Genomic DNA, 13,532 nt, shown 5'->3' on the forward strand with positions numbered 1-13,532 from the left:
TACGCACCTGCATTCCTCAGCGCCTCCGACGACTACAGCGCGTTGGTGGTGGAAGCGTGGCCCCCTACTACGGTCATAGGCGGGAAGGACCTTCGGAGACCCACCACTCTCTTTCTGCGAGTGTCCATGGATTAGCCTCCTCTACCTACTTCGCCACCGCCCAGCCATCCTGTCGCAGCGGTGTAGTTTGTGCAGTGTTCGCGTCGCTATATTGACTCTCCCGCACCGGATTAATCGTGCCTTGATCTCGACTCCCACGCCGGACTGTGCCGCATGCGCTGTCTGCCGCGCCATGGATGCAGCGCGCCACCGCACCTGCCTCAATACGTCCCCCCTCCCGCCTAGCTTCAAGCAGTCTTATCCCCACACTTAGTCACAAGAAAATAAAACTCCCAGGATCGTTACGAGGGTGTAACGCGTATGTTTGAGCTTTCGCTGTGCTGTGAGAAGGCGCAGGACAGAAGGCTGCGTTTAATTCATGGTTTCAGCTGTTGCAGCCTCCTATTTCATCCCTGGGTTTCCGTAGGCAAAGTTGTCAAGGTATGTTGGTTTATTTTATTTATTTATTTGAACATACTGCAGGGCCTTTTCGCACTTTTTTTATTTTCGCCCGGTAGAACTATTTTTTTCTGTTTTGATAACATGTCGCTGAAGCTTGTTTCGAGAGAGGGGGGTTTCAACTTGAAGAAAATCCGTGACCTGAACTGCGTGTCTGCAGCGTACGCTCATCTCGCCTTTTGTTTTGTCATCGAAGTTGCTCTTTACGTACGTTTGCTTTTGCGTGTGCATATCTGCTTTTGTAGCCCTTAGAATACTTGTTTAAGGTGCATCAACTTCCAGCCCATGTTCTGTTTTACTTTCTTCATTTTGCAGATTTCTCAGAGCTAGAGAAAAAAGTGGCCATCATTATATGCATGGCGCCGTAGTGCTATGTACAAACTGTGTATTAAAAGGTGCCTACGCTTGCGTCTGCTATTTGTATTCATTCAAATTTGCGCCGTTGACCGGAAGTTTTGTTCAGCACGGACTTTCAGTTCGTCTGTATTGTTTTTCTTTGACTTGCATTTTTATTGTGGTGGTGTATAGTGCTGTTGTCGCCGGTATGGACAATAGGCTACAAGTCGCATGGGCGCCCCCCCCCCCCCCCCTTGGAATTACGGATATTATTTATGCACTAGTTTCTTTTTGGTGCTAACCTACCGCCGCCCCCATCCCCGGACTTCAGGTGCCCCCCCCCTGGAAAAAGTTCTGCGGACGCCCTTGACAAGTCGTGCTAAGAGTACGGCTAGTAAACTGAAATGACTTCTGTGTGGTGCTGCTATTTGTTCTTATATGGGCAAGATGGGGTGACTTTTTGAATTCATATTTCCTTTGTGTGTAAAATGCTAGGACATTTCACAGTGCGCAACGGCCGAGCCAGCACGCATTCACACAAGTGGACAGGTGAATTCCATCACCTTTAAAGTAAGTATGCGCCTGAAATTTGGCACATATGTGCGCTTGGATGCCTGCAGGCTGCATGAAAAAGGAGGAATAATTTTATTGAACCAGAGCCGAGAAATCGAGCATTAACCTTTTGGGGCTTTCCATGGGACGCCCAACTTTTTGGACATCGCTAGTTGTGGGGACGTTTTTTGGATGTGTTCGGGGAAAATGAGCACCTCCTGGGGAGATTCCAAATGTCCCGATGGGTTATTTTTGGGAGATTTTGAGGAGGTTTTGTGTTTGTTGGGTATATATATATATATATATGAGAGAAGCCAACAGCCACAGAAACCAACGGGAACAGGGGATTTTTAATTTTATTTATTTTTTTTGTGGTGTTGATCAATTTATATTACTGAATATGTTAATATGTGAATAGTAATTTCGCTGCTGGTGACGCCTTGTCTGCTGTATTTTCTTTTTTTGTCCTTTGGTGTTACACAAATTATGTACCCAACTGCGATGGTCTTGTTGTTCAAGACCGCAGTATTTATAAATAAATAAATAAATAAAATACTTTGCTGTGCCCGTCAGTTCTCAAACACTTCGACCCTTCTTTCTCGGGCAGCTGTCCGCACTGTGCGGAGAAGTCTTCGGACATCTATCACATGGTGTGGGCCTGCCCCTCCAACCCTCCTATCCCCCCTCACCCCAACCCAACCCGGGAGGACTGAGAGACGACCCTGCTCGGCTGAGGCCCAACGGGCCTTGGTCGCGCGAGCCCGGGCGACGGCCGACGCCACTGGGGTCCCAAACTAGGGACCTCCATCTAGTTCTTGTAAGGGCTGGCCCCCTCTGGGTCAGCTCATACATAACCTCCGGAAGTGTGTTTGTACATAAATGTTTTCCACCACCACCACCGGCAGGGTGGAGCCTGTTTTCTTCGGTTTCTTTGAAATTACAGGGGTCTGCGCACAATGCTCACATTTCTCGCGTTCAGCTTACTTGTTCCTGTCATATAACAGCAGATATTGCACGAGAACAATGCAAAAAAATCCAGAGGCACTTTGACTGTCTGAAGTGCGTAGAGGCGAAAGCGATTTCCGCACCACTTTGCCTATGTGACAGTGGTGACGTCACCGCTGGATGACGTCACACATAATTGATGACGAGGTAATTACAAATTACTAATTAGGGACTAATTACAGACTGAGGACTAGATACTAATTAACTGCTAAATAATGACGCTTAAGCTTCGCCTTTAGGAGTGGAATGCGACAGTGTGTTGTAGCGCTGCCTGCAGGCAGTCCACGGAACGCCACCACCCGTTCGGCGCGATGCCTTGCCCTTTGAACGCGACGCTTTTTGAGGAAAGGAAATGACGCATTAATTCTCTGTCACCTCGGTGGACACCCGAACTGCACCGCAAAGGAAGGGAGGAACGCCACCACGCGTTCGGCGCGATGCCTTGCCCATGAACGCAACGCTTTCTGGGGAAAGGAAATGGCGCAATAATTCTCTGTCATCTCGGTGGACACCCGACCGACCCGAACCGCACCGTAAAGGAAAAGAGAAACGCCACCACCCGTTCGGCGCGATACCTTGCCCTTTGAACACAACGCTTTTTGAGGAAAGGAAATTCTCTGTCATCTCGGTGGACGTCCGAACCGCACCGTACAGGAAGGGAGGAAGTGGGAGTGAAAGAAGAAAGAGAAAGAGGGGCCATAATGAAGAAACTGATAATTGTATTTGAGGAAAGGAAATTACGCCGTAACTGTCTCGCATATCTCGGTGGTCACCCGTCAAAACGCGGACACAGCTGCCGACACGGCTGCTAACGACAGTATGGGCTTTCGCTTTAAAAACTGAGAACGAAAGGGCGACAGACGGATCTGTTCTCGCTTCGGCGAGCGCGGCTTCGGCCGCTTCTTTTTGAGCAGCGTCCGCTCCGGCGGACGCAGTTGTTGCTGCGACGCGCGTCTTTTCTTTCCTTTTTCTCTTTCCTCTCATCTTTTAACTCTCCTCTATCTGCACGTGGCAGCGGTGGTGGCTTGGCTCGAGCCAGTAGCAGGCCCGTGCAATTTCTTCTTCATCCTTCTCTCAGTCACAACAACAACAACAACAACAGACGCGACTTTTTGCATTGAAATACCCAGCAGACACCCGACTTCCGGGACAAGCCGTCCAACTTCCGGTGGCTTCACTCGCGCTGGTCTCGGAAAGCGGGAACGCGACATCCAGAGTGGCGTATAAGCTAAGCGCGGGCAAGCCGTGTTGATATTCGAGTCTTCGCATGTTGTTATTCGTAGCAAGTTTTTGCTGGCGGGTGTTTTTTTTTTTCCGTTTCAATATTCTTGAGCCTGACGCCAAGCTTGCCTGACGCTGCGAGTCTCAACGTAAGTACGCCAAGTCTCCTGTGCATGTGCGTAAAGTTCACGACGCCGCTCTAACGTTGCTGGAGGCCTTTGCACCACGTCGACGCTGTTATGCCGTGACAGGTATCTTAACGACGACTTTCAAAGGACACCTCCCCTAATGAAATAGAAGCCGCTTATTTGAGTGTGTTAGGTTAGCTGTGTGTCAAGCCGACGTTGCGCTGTTTTTGGAGCTCGCTACAGGTGACCCTCCTCTGTGGCCCCCTGCGCGGCAATTTTAAATCCTTGCAGGCACGCATTTACTCGGGCGACCGAGCTCCGACTGTCTAAAGCCAGCGTCGCTCCGGCGCCCTAGCTTACTCGAACGCCAGGCCTGGCGCGGCGCGAACGCCACGGCGGCAGTCATGGAGTACGCCGTAGTTGGGATGAACGCCTCCCCAGACGAATTCGAAACGCCCGATTGGAAAACGATTGTTTCTTACCGTAATCAGGACCCCAAAGAAACCGCTTCCACGACTACCGGAGGAAGACTGTAAAATCATCTACAGATCAACGGGTGGCGTAGACATCACGCGCTACTCCGAGAAATCCATCAGGCAAGCTGTCGCATCAGCGAGCGGCATTACCGCGACCGAGGCTGATAAAGACCAATCTAGAACGAACTTTACAAAGAATGTGTTCACCATATCGACGCCGGTGCAGACAAACGCACTACGCTAAGTCGCAGTCAAGCAAATCAAGATAGAAGGCAAAGACATCATCATGACGTCGTACATTGCCCCTCCGGACAAGGCCTCGTAGGGCATCATCTACCGGGCTTACGATGGCAAAACTCAGCAAGAAATGATGACAGAATTTCGGAAAAGAAATCCAGAAATCGTCCAAGCACGACCCATGGGAAGAACATCAGAGTCCCTCCATCTACACTTCGACGCGGACAAATTGCCAGATAGCATCGTAACTTCGGAGTCCTGTACCCAGTCTACCCCTTCATTCCAAAAGTAGAGGCATATACGAAGCAGCGAAGAGTCGGACACAGAAGAGACGTATGTCCCGAGCCACTGCAACAACGGTGCCCGCACTGTGCCAACCAGCACCTCAAGGAAGAAATCTGCCACCCAGTCTGCATTTTCTGCGGAGAAGGGCACCGCACAGGCAATAACAGCTGCAAGAAAAGATTTCAACGACCCCACACGAAAACGTCGGAGCACCAGTCAAGATCCAAATCCCGGACCAGCGACGACCCAACATCCACCCAAAGGAAGGACCGCTCGAGCTCCTTCCCGCTCTTGGACAGCGGACGCAGCAGCCGCAATGGAGTTGACAGCAACACCAGCAGCCAGACGCAGAGCCCCGGTCCGAAACAGGTGAGCTGGGCTGGAGTGGCCTACAAGTCACCCTGTACTGTGACGTCACTGGCATGTCGGCATGTCAAGCTGGTCGGGCGCGCGCTGGCGTTGGCAGTGCAGGGTAAAACTGGAAATTGGAAAGAGAGGACTGTTGGTGATGCATGCCCCTGTAAGGACGTTGTGCCCCGCAGCAACGTTCCGGCAGCAGATTCTTTCATCAGGCTGGGTCGGCCGGCACTCGCCACACGAGCAGCTGTCAGCGGAGCATCACATGACAATTGTGTCACAAATGCATGCACGAGAAATGACTCAACTACTTACTTCTCTGAGTTTAGACCACCTCCATGCTGCAGGTGACGCGGCCTGTGGTGGGACTCGGCTGGCTCGCGCGGCGGTGGATCATACCTGAAAGGCTACTCATTCAGTCCAAAGTCTTTTTCTAAAGACTTGCTGGTCTCGGAAAAACTGTTCTCCGCGCTTTCAGTCATGTCGATAGCGCGGCTCAGGGTAATTGCGATATCTTCGAGGACTTCACAGCGCGGCGAACATGCCATTGATGTCACAGTCAATACCGCACGAAGGCACCTCCCTGGTTTCGGTTATGCGGTTTCGGTTTCGAGTTTTGCGTTTTTTGCTGTTTAAAAATTATTTTAGGGTTGCTTTTGAAAACCTCGTATCGTGCACATTACAGGAGGTTCTAAGGAACACAAAACAGCCCATAACTTAAAATGGCTGAAAAATCACCGGAGTTGCCCTTTAACGTTGCACCAATATGTGCTGATGACAGTAAACTTGGAAACTGACATCACATACATCATGATGTACTGTCAGGGACTAAAGTCTCCAGGACATGCCATTGGGAACCGAAGCTGATAGTTCTGTGATTAGCCGCGGGATGGAGACCACACATGTCGAGGTGAAAGTAAGACTCGCATGCTGTAATGTGTGCTAGTGATAGCAGGTAATCACTAACAAGGCAGCTATTAGTCAAAATCACTTGTCGCCCATGCTTATGAATTTGGCCCCCTTAGTACATACGTGAGGGTCCTTGTGAGGTCTGTCCTTAGCTTGGGGCATTTATCAGTGTTTGATGGAGGCCATAATAAAAGAATTTTAGGTGGTGCTGACCTCGCTGGTAACAGAGAGGACAAATATTTTAAAAACGTCGCGCTTCTCCTGCTGCGTCTTTTGAAGCGGGATAGCACATGTTATCTGTATTGGTCAAACTGTCCCCGAGGCTGTTATTTGTCAGTTTCCCATGAGCAATACCTGTTCATGAAAATACAGATGTAAATGTGCTGCATATGGTCGTGTGTGCTGTGTGCACAAACCTAGTTGCATCATTTGCCTTTTCAGAGGGAATTCAGAGGGAATCCTGCCCCTGTGAGCTGCGTGGTGCGGAGCCGCGCATATCTGTGCGGTGCGGAGGTTTGTTTCGGTGTTCTTCAGATTGCGTGGTGACCGGGACCGAGCTGACTGATGACTGCAGGAGCAACGTGACTGCGTCAAATAGATGAGTTCTTTCCGTTAATATTTTGAAAGTGAGGTGTAAGGTGAAAGAGCAGAATTTAGGTCAGTGACCTAATGGCTGGGCTTGTTCATCTTGGCAGCTAGGATTGTCAGCACTCATTTGTGAGTTAACTTTTTAGAAAGGTAGTTATTCCTTTTCTAGGTGGTCAGCATTTGTGGTAGGCAGAATTTTATTTCAGCACATGTTTTCAAGTGGTTCTTTTGAGCCTGTAGATATTCTAGCATTTAAGGGTAGCTATAATCGAGTGCTGATGCGATGATCAAACAACTGAAGGTTAAATGCAAGGAGTGTGCCTGTGAGGAGGCGGAAGGCGTGGATTTTATGTGCAAATGTTGCGTGTTAAGTGCGCGCGTGGACAGGGTTGACCAAGAGAACACCAAACTAGCGTTACATATGGATGCTCTAGAAAAAGAGCTACAGGTAGAGAGGGCAGAGAAGTGAAAACATCAAGAACAGCTTGGTCAGTTGGAGTCAAAAATGGCTGACACCGCCATTGGAAGCCACACTGATGGACATTCCAGCGCCGGCCACGTGGATGGGGCTTGCACTGGCATGGACAGCGATAAGCAAGTAAGTCAGACAGGTTCAGACAGGAACAGCTACGCACAGGTGGCAGCTAGGAAATCTGGATGCGATGGAGAGATGGGGAGCAAGTTAAACCCAAGGAATGCGATCACAGTCACTGATAAGAGGCAGCAGAGTCTGGAAGTTAGGAGGGAAAGGACAAGTACCCTAGTGCTTATCTTTGGTGACTCAAACATGAGTAGGTGCAAAAGAGCTATTATAGAGCATGTAAAGGGTGATAGGTGGGTAGCAGTTGGTTGTGCATTCGTCCCCTCCCAGCGGATAGCTCGGACACGGTGTGAAGGGAAATTTTGCTGGGCTCCGATCGACACTCCAAGTAATCGCAGGCGTCCTGTTGCCCCATAGTTTCGTTTTCTGAGCTTCGCTGTACACTATTTTCACAGATAGGAGGAATAGCCTTGAACTTTGCACACCCGGCGCCACTCCTCCGCCTGGTAGTTTGTTGCTTTTGTGCGTTTCATGCTCGCTGGCATTTTCCCTTGTGGAATTTGTGTGGTAGTATCAGGCAAAAGCGGTATCCACCTATACATAGCAGCTTGGCATGTTTCCTTGCTGCTTTTACTTGAAGACTGGACCCCTGCCGCTGTTCCAGGAACCTAGCATAAAAATGGTCACTCATTGCTAAATAAAAATCAGTGATGCACGCACTGAGTTTCTGAAAGTGCCGTCACGATTGAGTGTATTTTCTGACAGCTTTTCTAGGATGGTCCAGAACAAGCCACCAAACACATTGTTTGACTTTGTTTGCCATTTTGTGATACATTCAATGCCTGACAGCATGTGTGGTAGGACTCCAGAGGGGTGCTTCACAACACCAGGCACAAAGGACCTAATTTCTGTGAGAATGGCCGACAGGTGGAAGGGAAGGTCTGATGCAGCTACCAAAGTCGCATGGCAGTTGCTGCAGCCCATCATGTCGGCAGCCTTCTTAACTGCGCAACCGCCTAGATAGCGGAGAACAGCTGTAGATACAGGAAGGGCAGCTATGGGTGTGTTGGAGTGAGTCAGCGTCTACCTTCTCCTGTAGGTTAATCATGCCTAGCTTCCGCTGACAGTCTTCTTTTCAGGACAAAGCCTCCAACTTGTACAACCTGCCAAAATTGTGGAACAAAAGTGCAGCCCTTGGTCGCATATACAGGGTGTTTCACCTAAGACATTTCTGCAATTCTCAAAAATAGGCAAATTAAAATTTTGTGCCAGTCTCTTTGGGAAATGTTGTATTCTGTGTAAAGGAAAATCAGGAGCTCTGAAAGGTACTAATTAACTTGATAATTAACAAAGAATAAATAATTAACTTTTTAATTATAGCAGATAGGAGGTACATTGAAATTGCAACTATGAGCTGCCGGTCAGGATATGCCATATTGAATTTTAAACGAAAAAAAAAGCACATTTTTTTCGCACTGCAGCGCTCGCAATTCTGGCAGTTTTTGACACGCAAAAACGAAACCGAGCAGACGAAGCACGCCACGAGGCTCGCTCAGGTGTGACGCAGTAGGGATGTTACTGGGCGAACCGAGCCCGTAGGTGGCCGCTCCCGTTCGCAAAATGCGCGTCTGGCGCAGCGTCATCGTTTGAGCGCCGTGGCTTATCAGCTGTCTGACTCTGTGCTTAACCCAGGGCTGTCGTCGTCTTATTTCATGTGACGCCCCCACATTTTTCTTCCTTTTAGTTTGCACTGCGTGAACGGTTGCTTGCAACTGACCGACAAGCTTGTTGCACAGGGGTTCAACACTTCAAGCAGGATCTGAATTCTTTCTTGAAATACGTTCAAGAGCATGACGCGGTGGCCAGGCTATTGGTCCGCCGCGCCCAATCCACTGTTCGGGGAAGGAGCTGTTAAGGAGTTGCTCAGCCTGGGATGCAGAATGTGGAGGTGCTCCATCATGCTGAAACCACATTGATCTCAGGGCGTTCAGCGGCAACTCGGAAACGAAATCACAATTCTTTAAAATATAGTCGGTATAACTCTTGCCGGTGAGATTCCCATCAAGAAAATAAGGGCCAACAATCTGACCTCGAAAAATTCCGCACCACACATCTGCCGACCAGTGAACCTGATGGTGGTGTGTGTGCAGCCAATGTGGGTTTGTCTGGGACCAGTAGTGTGCGTTGTGCACATTGATTATTGCGTTCCTGTTGAACTGGGCCTCGTCAGTCCACAAGATACTGTGCAAGAAGTCAGGGCTTTGATCCCGTTGGATCAAGCACCAATTACTGAAGTCCAGCCTTTTGTCATAGTCACTGGCCATCAATTCCTGATGCAGACACAAATGGTAAGGATGGTATTTGTGCACTGAGAGCAGCTGCCAAACAGTGGAAGGACTGGCACCGGTCGCTCGGGTGATTTCTCGCACGCTAGCTTCTGGCTTCGCAGCGACGTACTTCATTACAGCTGTCTCATGTGATTCGGCTGCTGGTGCTTTTCACTTTCTCCTTTGCGGCTCCACAGATCCAGTTGTACGGAATCTATTGAAGATACTCCTGAAAGTTGGGAGTGCGAGAACACGAGAAGCAGGATTCTTCGCCTTGAATAAACATACTGCCAGAGATGCGTTTTCATTTGCATTAACATAGGCAATAACAATGTCCACTTTTTCAGTGGTCTAAAAGTTACACGGCTCTGTCGGAGCCATGCTGAAGGCGCGTCCAGAAGTGTGACAGAACGAGCACAAGCCAAGCCTCGAAACAGGAACTTATTGCCGAAAAAAAAAAAAAATCTAGACATCCATTTGCCCGATATCTATGCTTGCAACTGTTTTCTTTTTCTTGCACCTCTTTCGCAGCCGAAAACTGAAGCCTAAGAGAGCTGAGAAGCCCAAACTGTCAGCGCTACGCCCGGACCGCGACGAGCGGCGCCCACATTGCGTTGGCGATATCTCAGATGCCTACAAGTCGATGACGCTGCTACAGTGGCTACAAGGGGGAAGTGTGAGGAGCGCGCCCGGGCAGGCGAAGCGCTTTGGAAGGAAAGGGGCAGGTGGCGCTGCAGCGCGCATACACGTCACATTCTTCGGCTGCAGCGCTGGTAAACGCGCGTTTTATACGCGGCGAAAGCAGTTTTTCTTTCGTCATGTTTCCATGGCCCTCACTATATTACAGAATTCGGTTCTGCTTGACACTTGGTTGTACAAGTGAGCCGGAAATATTACTGAGTTAACTCCAAATTGAGAAGAATTTCAAGAGAAAGCAGACTTACCGTTTCCATGTTGGATCACCCAACAGCGTAGATTATTTTTGCAACGGGTTGATTTCTGCTGTACTCGGACAAAGCACCACATGGTCAAATGCGCAAAATTTCTGAATCAAGCTTTATTTTGCTAAGCTGCTTTGGTAGCGGCAAAATAAAATGATTTCCTGGTACTTGGGAGTGAAACCTCTTCCAAACAGTTCTTAGGTAACCCGCCTCAGTTTCAAGTGCCTCTTTTTTTCCCGCGATGATTCCGTCTCTTAAGGGATTTCATGTAGAAATGAAGGCGTGTTAGCAGGAAAAACTTGGTGATGTGGTTGGTAATACTCAGCCCATGAAGTTCACAGCCAGTCAAGACATTGTTCTTCCCGAGACAGCATGTCAGCTGATCAAGGCTGTCATAGTGCAGTTGGTTGTTGCTAAACCACATAGAAAAGCTGGGTTCTAACGCCTCTACAAACGAGAAAAGCTCTTGGGATGGGTAGAGCAGACCACCTGTGTCACAAAATTTGGTAAATGTCGAGAGTTCTTTGTTAGCATTCTCCGGATTCACGAGACGCTGATAAACAGTCTTTGCAGTGAGTTTTCAGGATGGTCTTTCGTGCAACATACCCTGCAATGTAAAACACCAGGCTGCTGTCGCTTGTTTTTTCATTGTACACATGGTCAGAGAGAAGCTCAGATTTCTGGAGCATTTCTGAAGCATCTTCTACCTGTCCTCTGTCAAGAAGTGCATCCACTTCACTGCCTGCTTCCTTCTCACCCAGCAAAAACTGCCGGGTGCCTCCTTCACAGTTACCACTGCTCGGCGCTTTCACTAAGTTATAAAAACTTAGGCAATTAACAGTGATGAGGAACTGGGTTGTGTTGAGGTGGTCATCACAGCTCTACAGTCGCAAGGTCGAAGCATTAAAATAGCGAGATGGAAGAGAGACCAGTGGTAATACTAGTAAAAAACCGTTATAAACATTAACAGAGCTGCCAAGCCTCCGAGATAATTGAGATGCTACAACAATGGAGAGGCACAAGCGACAGTTTACTCGATCCAGGGTGAAATACTGTGCATTCCAAATAGGCCTGCCGCAGCCGCTTTCAACTGGCTACAATGACGCAGTAGTGTCCAGCAGTGATAGCAGCTAACACTCACAGTACAGCCAACGGGAAGCCCTCGCAGAGGTGGTGTTCTGGGGAGGCTGACAGGATGAACCCGGGTCTGGGAGACTGGCGCGGACTGAAGCTAGACCGGTCTCGTGCAAGGAGCCGGTGACTAAGCGCCTCAGGCCGGTTGGAATCGGGAGGCAGAAACAATGTCTGAACGCAGCGAAGGCTGGAACGGTTGTGGGAGGCTCGCCGGTTCTCGTGGAGCTCGTTGCACGCAGCACACAGCACGTTTCACGCGTAGTGCCACCCCTGCGTTCGATGGCATTGAATGAAATGAGGACGAAGTTCATGAAAATGTTATTTTGATTTCAACAAGCTCAGTGCTCTGCTTTGTCTGAACGCGTACTCATACTGACGTGCTTAACTCCAGTGTAATGGTCACGAGCTGCTCATACCAGAATTGACACTCTCTTAGACAGTGACCATCTTATTCAGTCTCTTCTGAAAAAGCACTTTTCCTGCAGGGATTACTCTCATTTTTCCATAATGCGAAGTAAAGCGCTTTCATTGTACTTTAATTTTCATTGGTGCCCTCTTGGAACAGTGGACACCTCAACCATGCTTTAAGCTATGAGGCGGTGAAATTGATAAATTTGTTTTTAAAGAAAGGGAATGGTGCAGTATCTGTCTCACATATCTCGGTGGACACCTGAACCGTGCAGTAGGGGTGGGAGTGAAAGAAGAGAGAGAGAAAGAGGTGCCCTAGAGGTCTCCGGAATAATTTCGACCACTGGGGATCCTTAACGTGCGCTGACATCGCTCAGCACATGGGCGCCTTTTGCGTTACCCGCCGCGGTCAGGTTCGAACCCGGGAACTCCGCCGTACTAGACGAGTGCCTTAACCGCTGAGCCACCGCGGCGGGTGGCGGTAGTGACAGATGTGCGCTGCATGCGTTGGCATGCAGCGCATGTGTTGGCATGCCCCTTGAATTTTTTGAAGTACTTCCTGGTCGATGTCAGGGATGAAACTTCGGGATAGCTTAAAAAACGAGGTATACATTGAGCAGAGACAACAATTTTCAAAAAATAGTTTTTTTAATGCATTTTTGGATGTCAAAGCCGCGTTGGCTGCGTCGGCCGCGTCCCCCCTTAAGTGTCCGCCGAATTTTTGCTGCTGTTCCCATTGGCTCGCCCACCGTGCGTGAAGTACTTTGTTGCTTATGTCTGTTCTATCCCTACGTCCGTTCTATTCTATCTACAGGTTTGTGGGGATGCAGAAACTAATCCAGGCCCTTCTGAAAAATACCCTGGAGTAGACACTTAAGCTCCGCTTTAAAGGATCAGTCTATTCACCGAGATGAGTGTATAAATAATGACATACTCTGGTAGTTGGCACCCTGTAACATCAATAACGAGGGAACTGCTCCCGGTTTAGGCAGGAATTTATATTTTATTTCGGCGTTAAAAGTCGCGTAAAAATGCATGGTGGCGACCCCAAACGTTCATTTTGTTCAAGCAGGTGGTAGTCTTTTTTTGTAGAAGCATAAGTGAATATACTACGTACCGTTTGTATGCCCCAATGTCACAGAAACGTACGCTTTGTTCTAGTAAATGGTAGAAGGCATACCGCTCGCTTTTTCTGTAAATCACATGAATATTTATAGTTATACGTACGCTAAACGCAGGCACATTCCCACCTTTAGTTCAGCGTATGCTAGCAGAGACGCAAAAATACACTCAGCCTATAGTGGCGCCATCTGGTTGTCATGACGGGAACCATTGCTGTAAACAAACCGACTCTCCACTTAAGCCTAGAAGCGGCAGAATCGTCACTCTAATTATTTAAATAAAACGAATTTATCACTTATACGTTTTCTTATCGGCGAGATGAGACGAAGCGAAAGACTGGCACCCCATTTATGCCCACTGGACGCACTGAAAAAGGCAGCAACAACGAGAATTCAGTCCGAAGCGAG

General features: G+C 48.8%; 1 long non-coding RNA gene across 1 annotated transcript; it reads left to right on the plus strand.

The window, feature by feature from the left end:
- The first annotated feature begins 3,619 nt into the window (after nt 1–3,619).
- On the plus strand, nt 3,620–10,340 carry LOC149336409 (uncharacterized). The gene is made up of 3 exons (XR_016284274.1): nt 3,620–3,821; nt 4,092–5,167; nt 6,506–10,340. It is a non-coding gene; the product is annotated as an uncharacterized LOC149336409 (long non-coding RNA).
- The last annotated feature ends 3,192 nt before the right edge of the window (nt 10,341–13,532 follow it).

Source organism: Amblyomma mixtum, chromosome 7 (assembly GCF_055824585.1).
Source record: "Amblyomma mixtum isolate Tamu chromosome 7, ASM5582458v1, whole genome shotgun sequence".
Lineage (NCBI taxonomy): Eukaryota > Metazoa > Arthropoda > Arachnida > Ixodida > Ixodidae > Amblyomma > Amblyomma mixtum.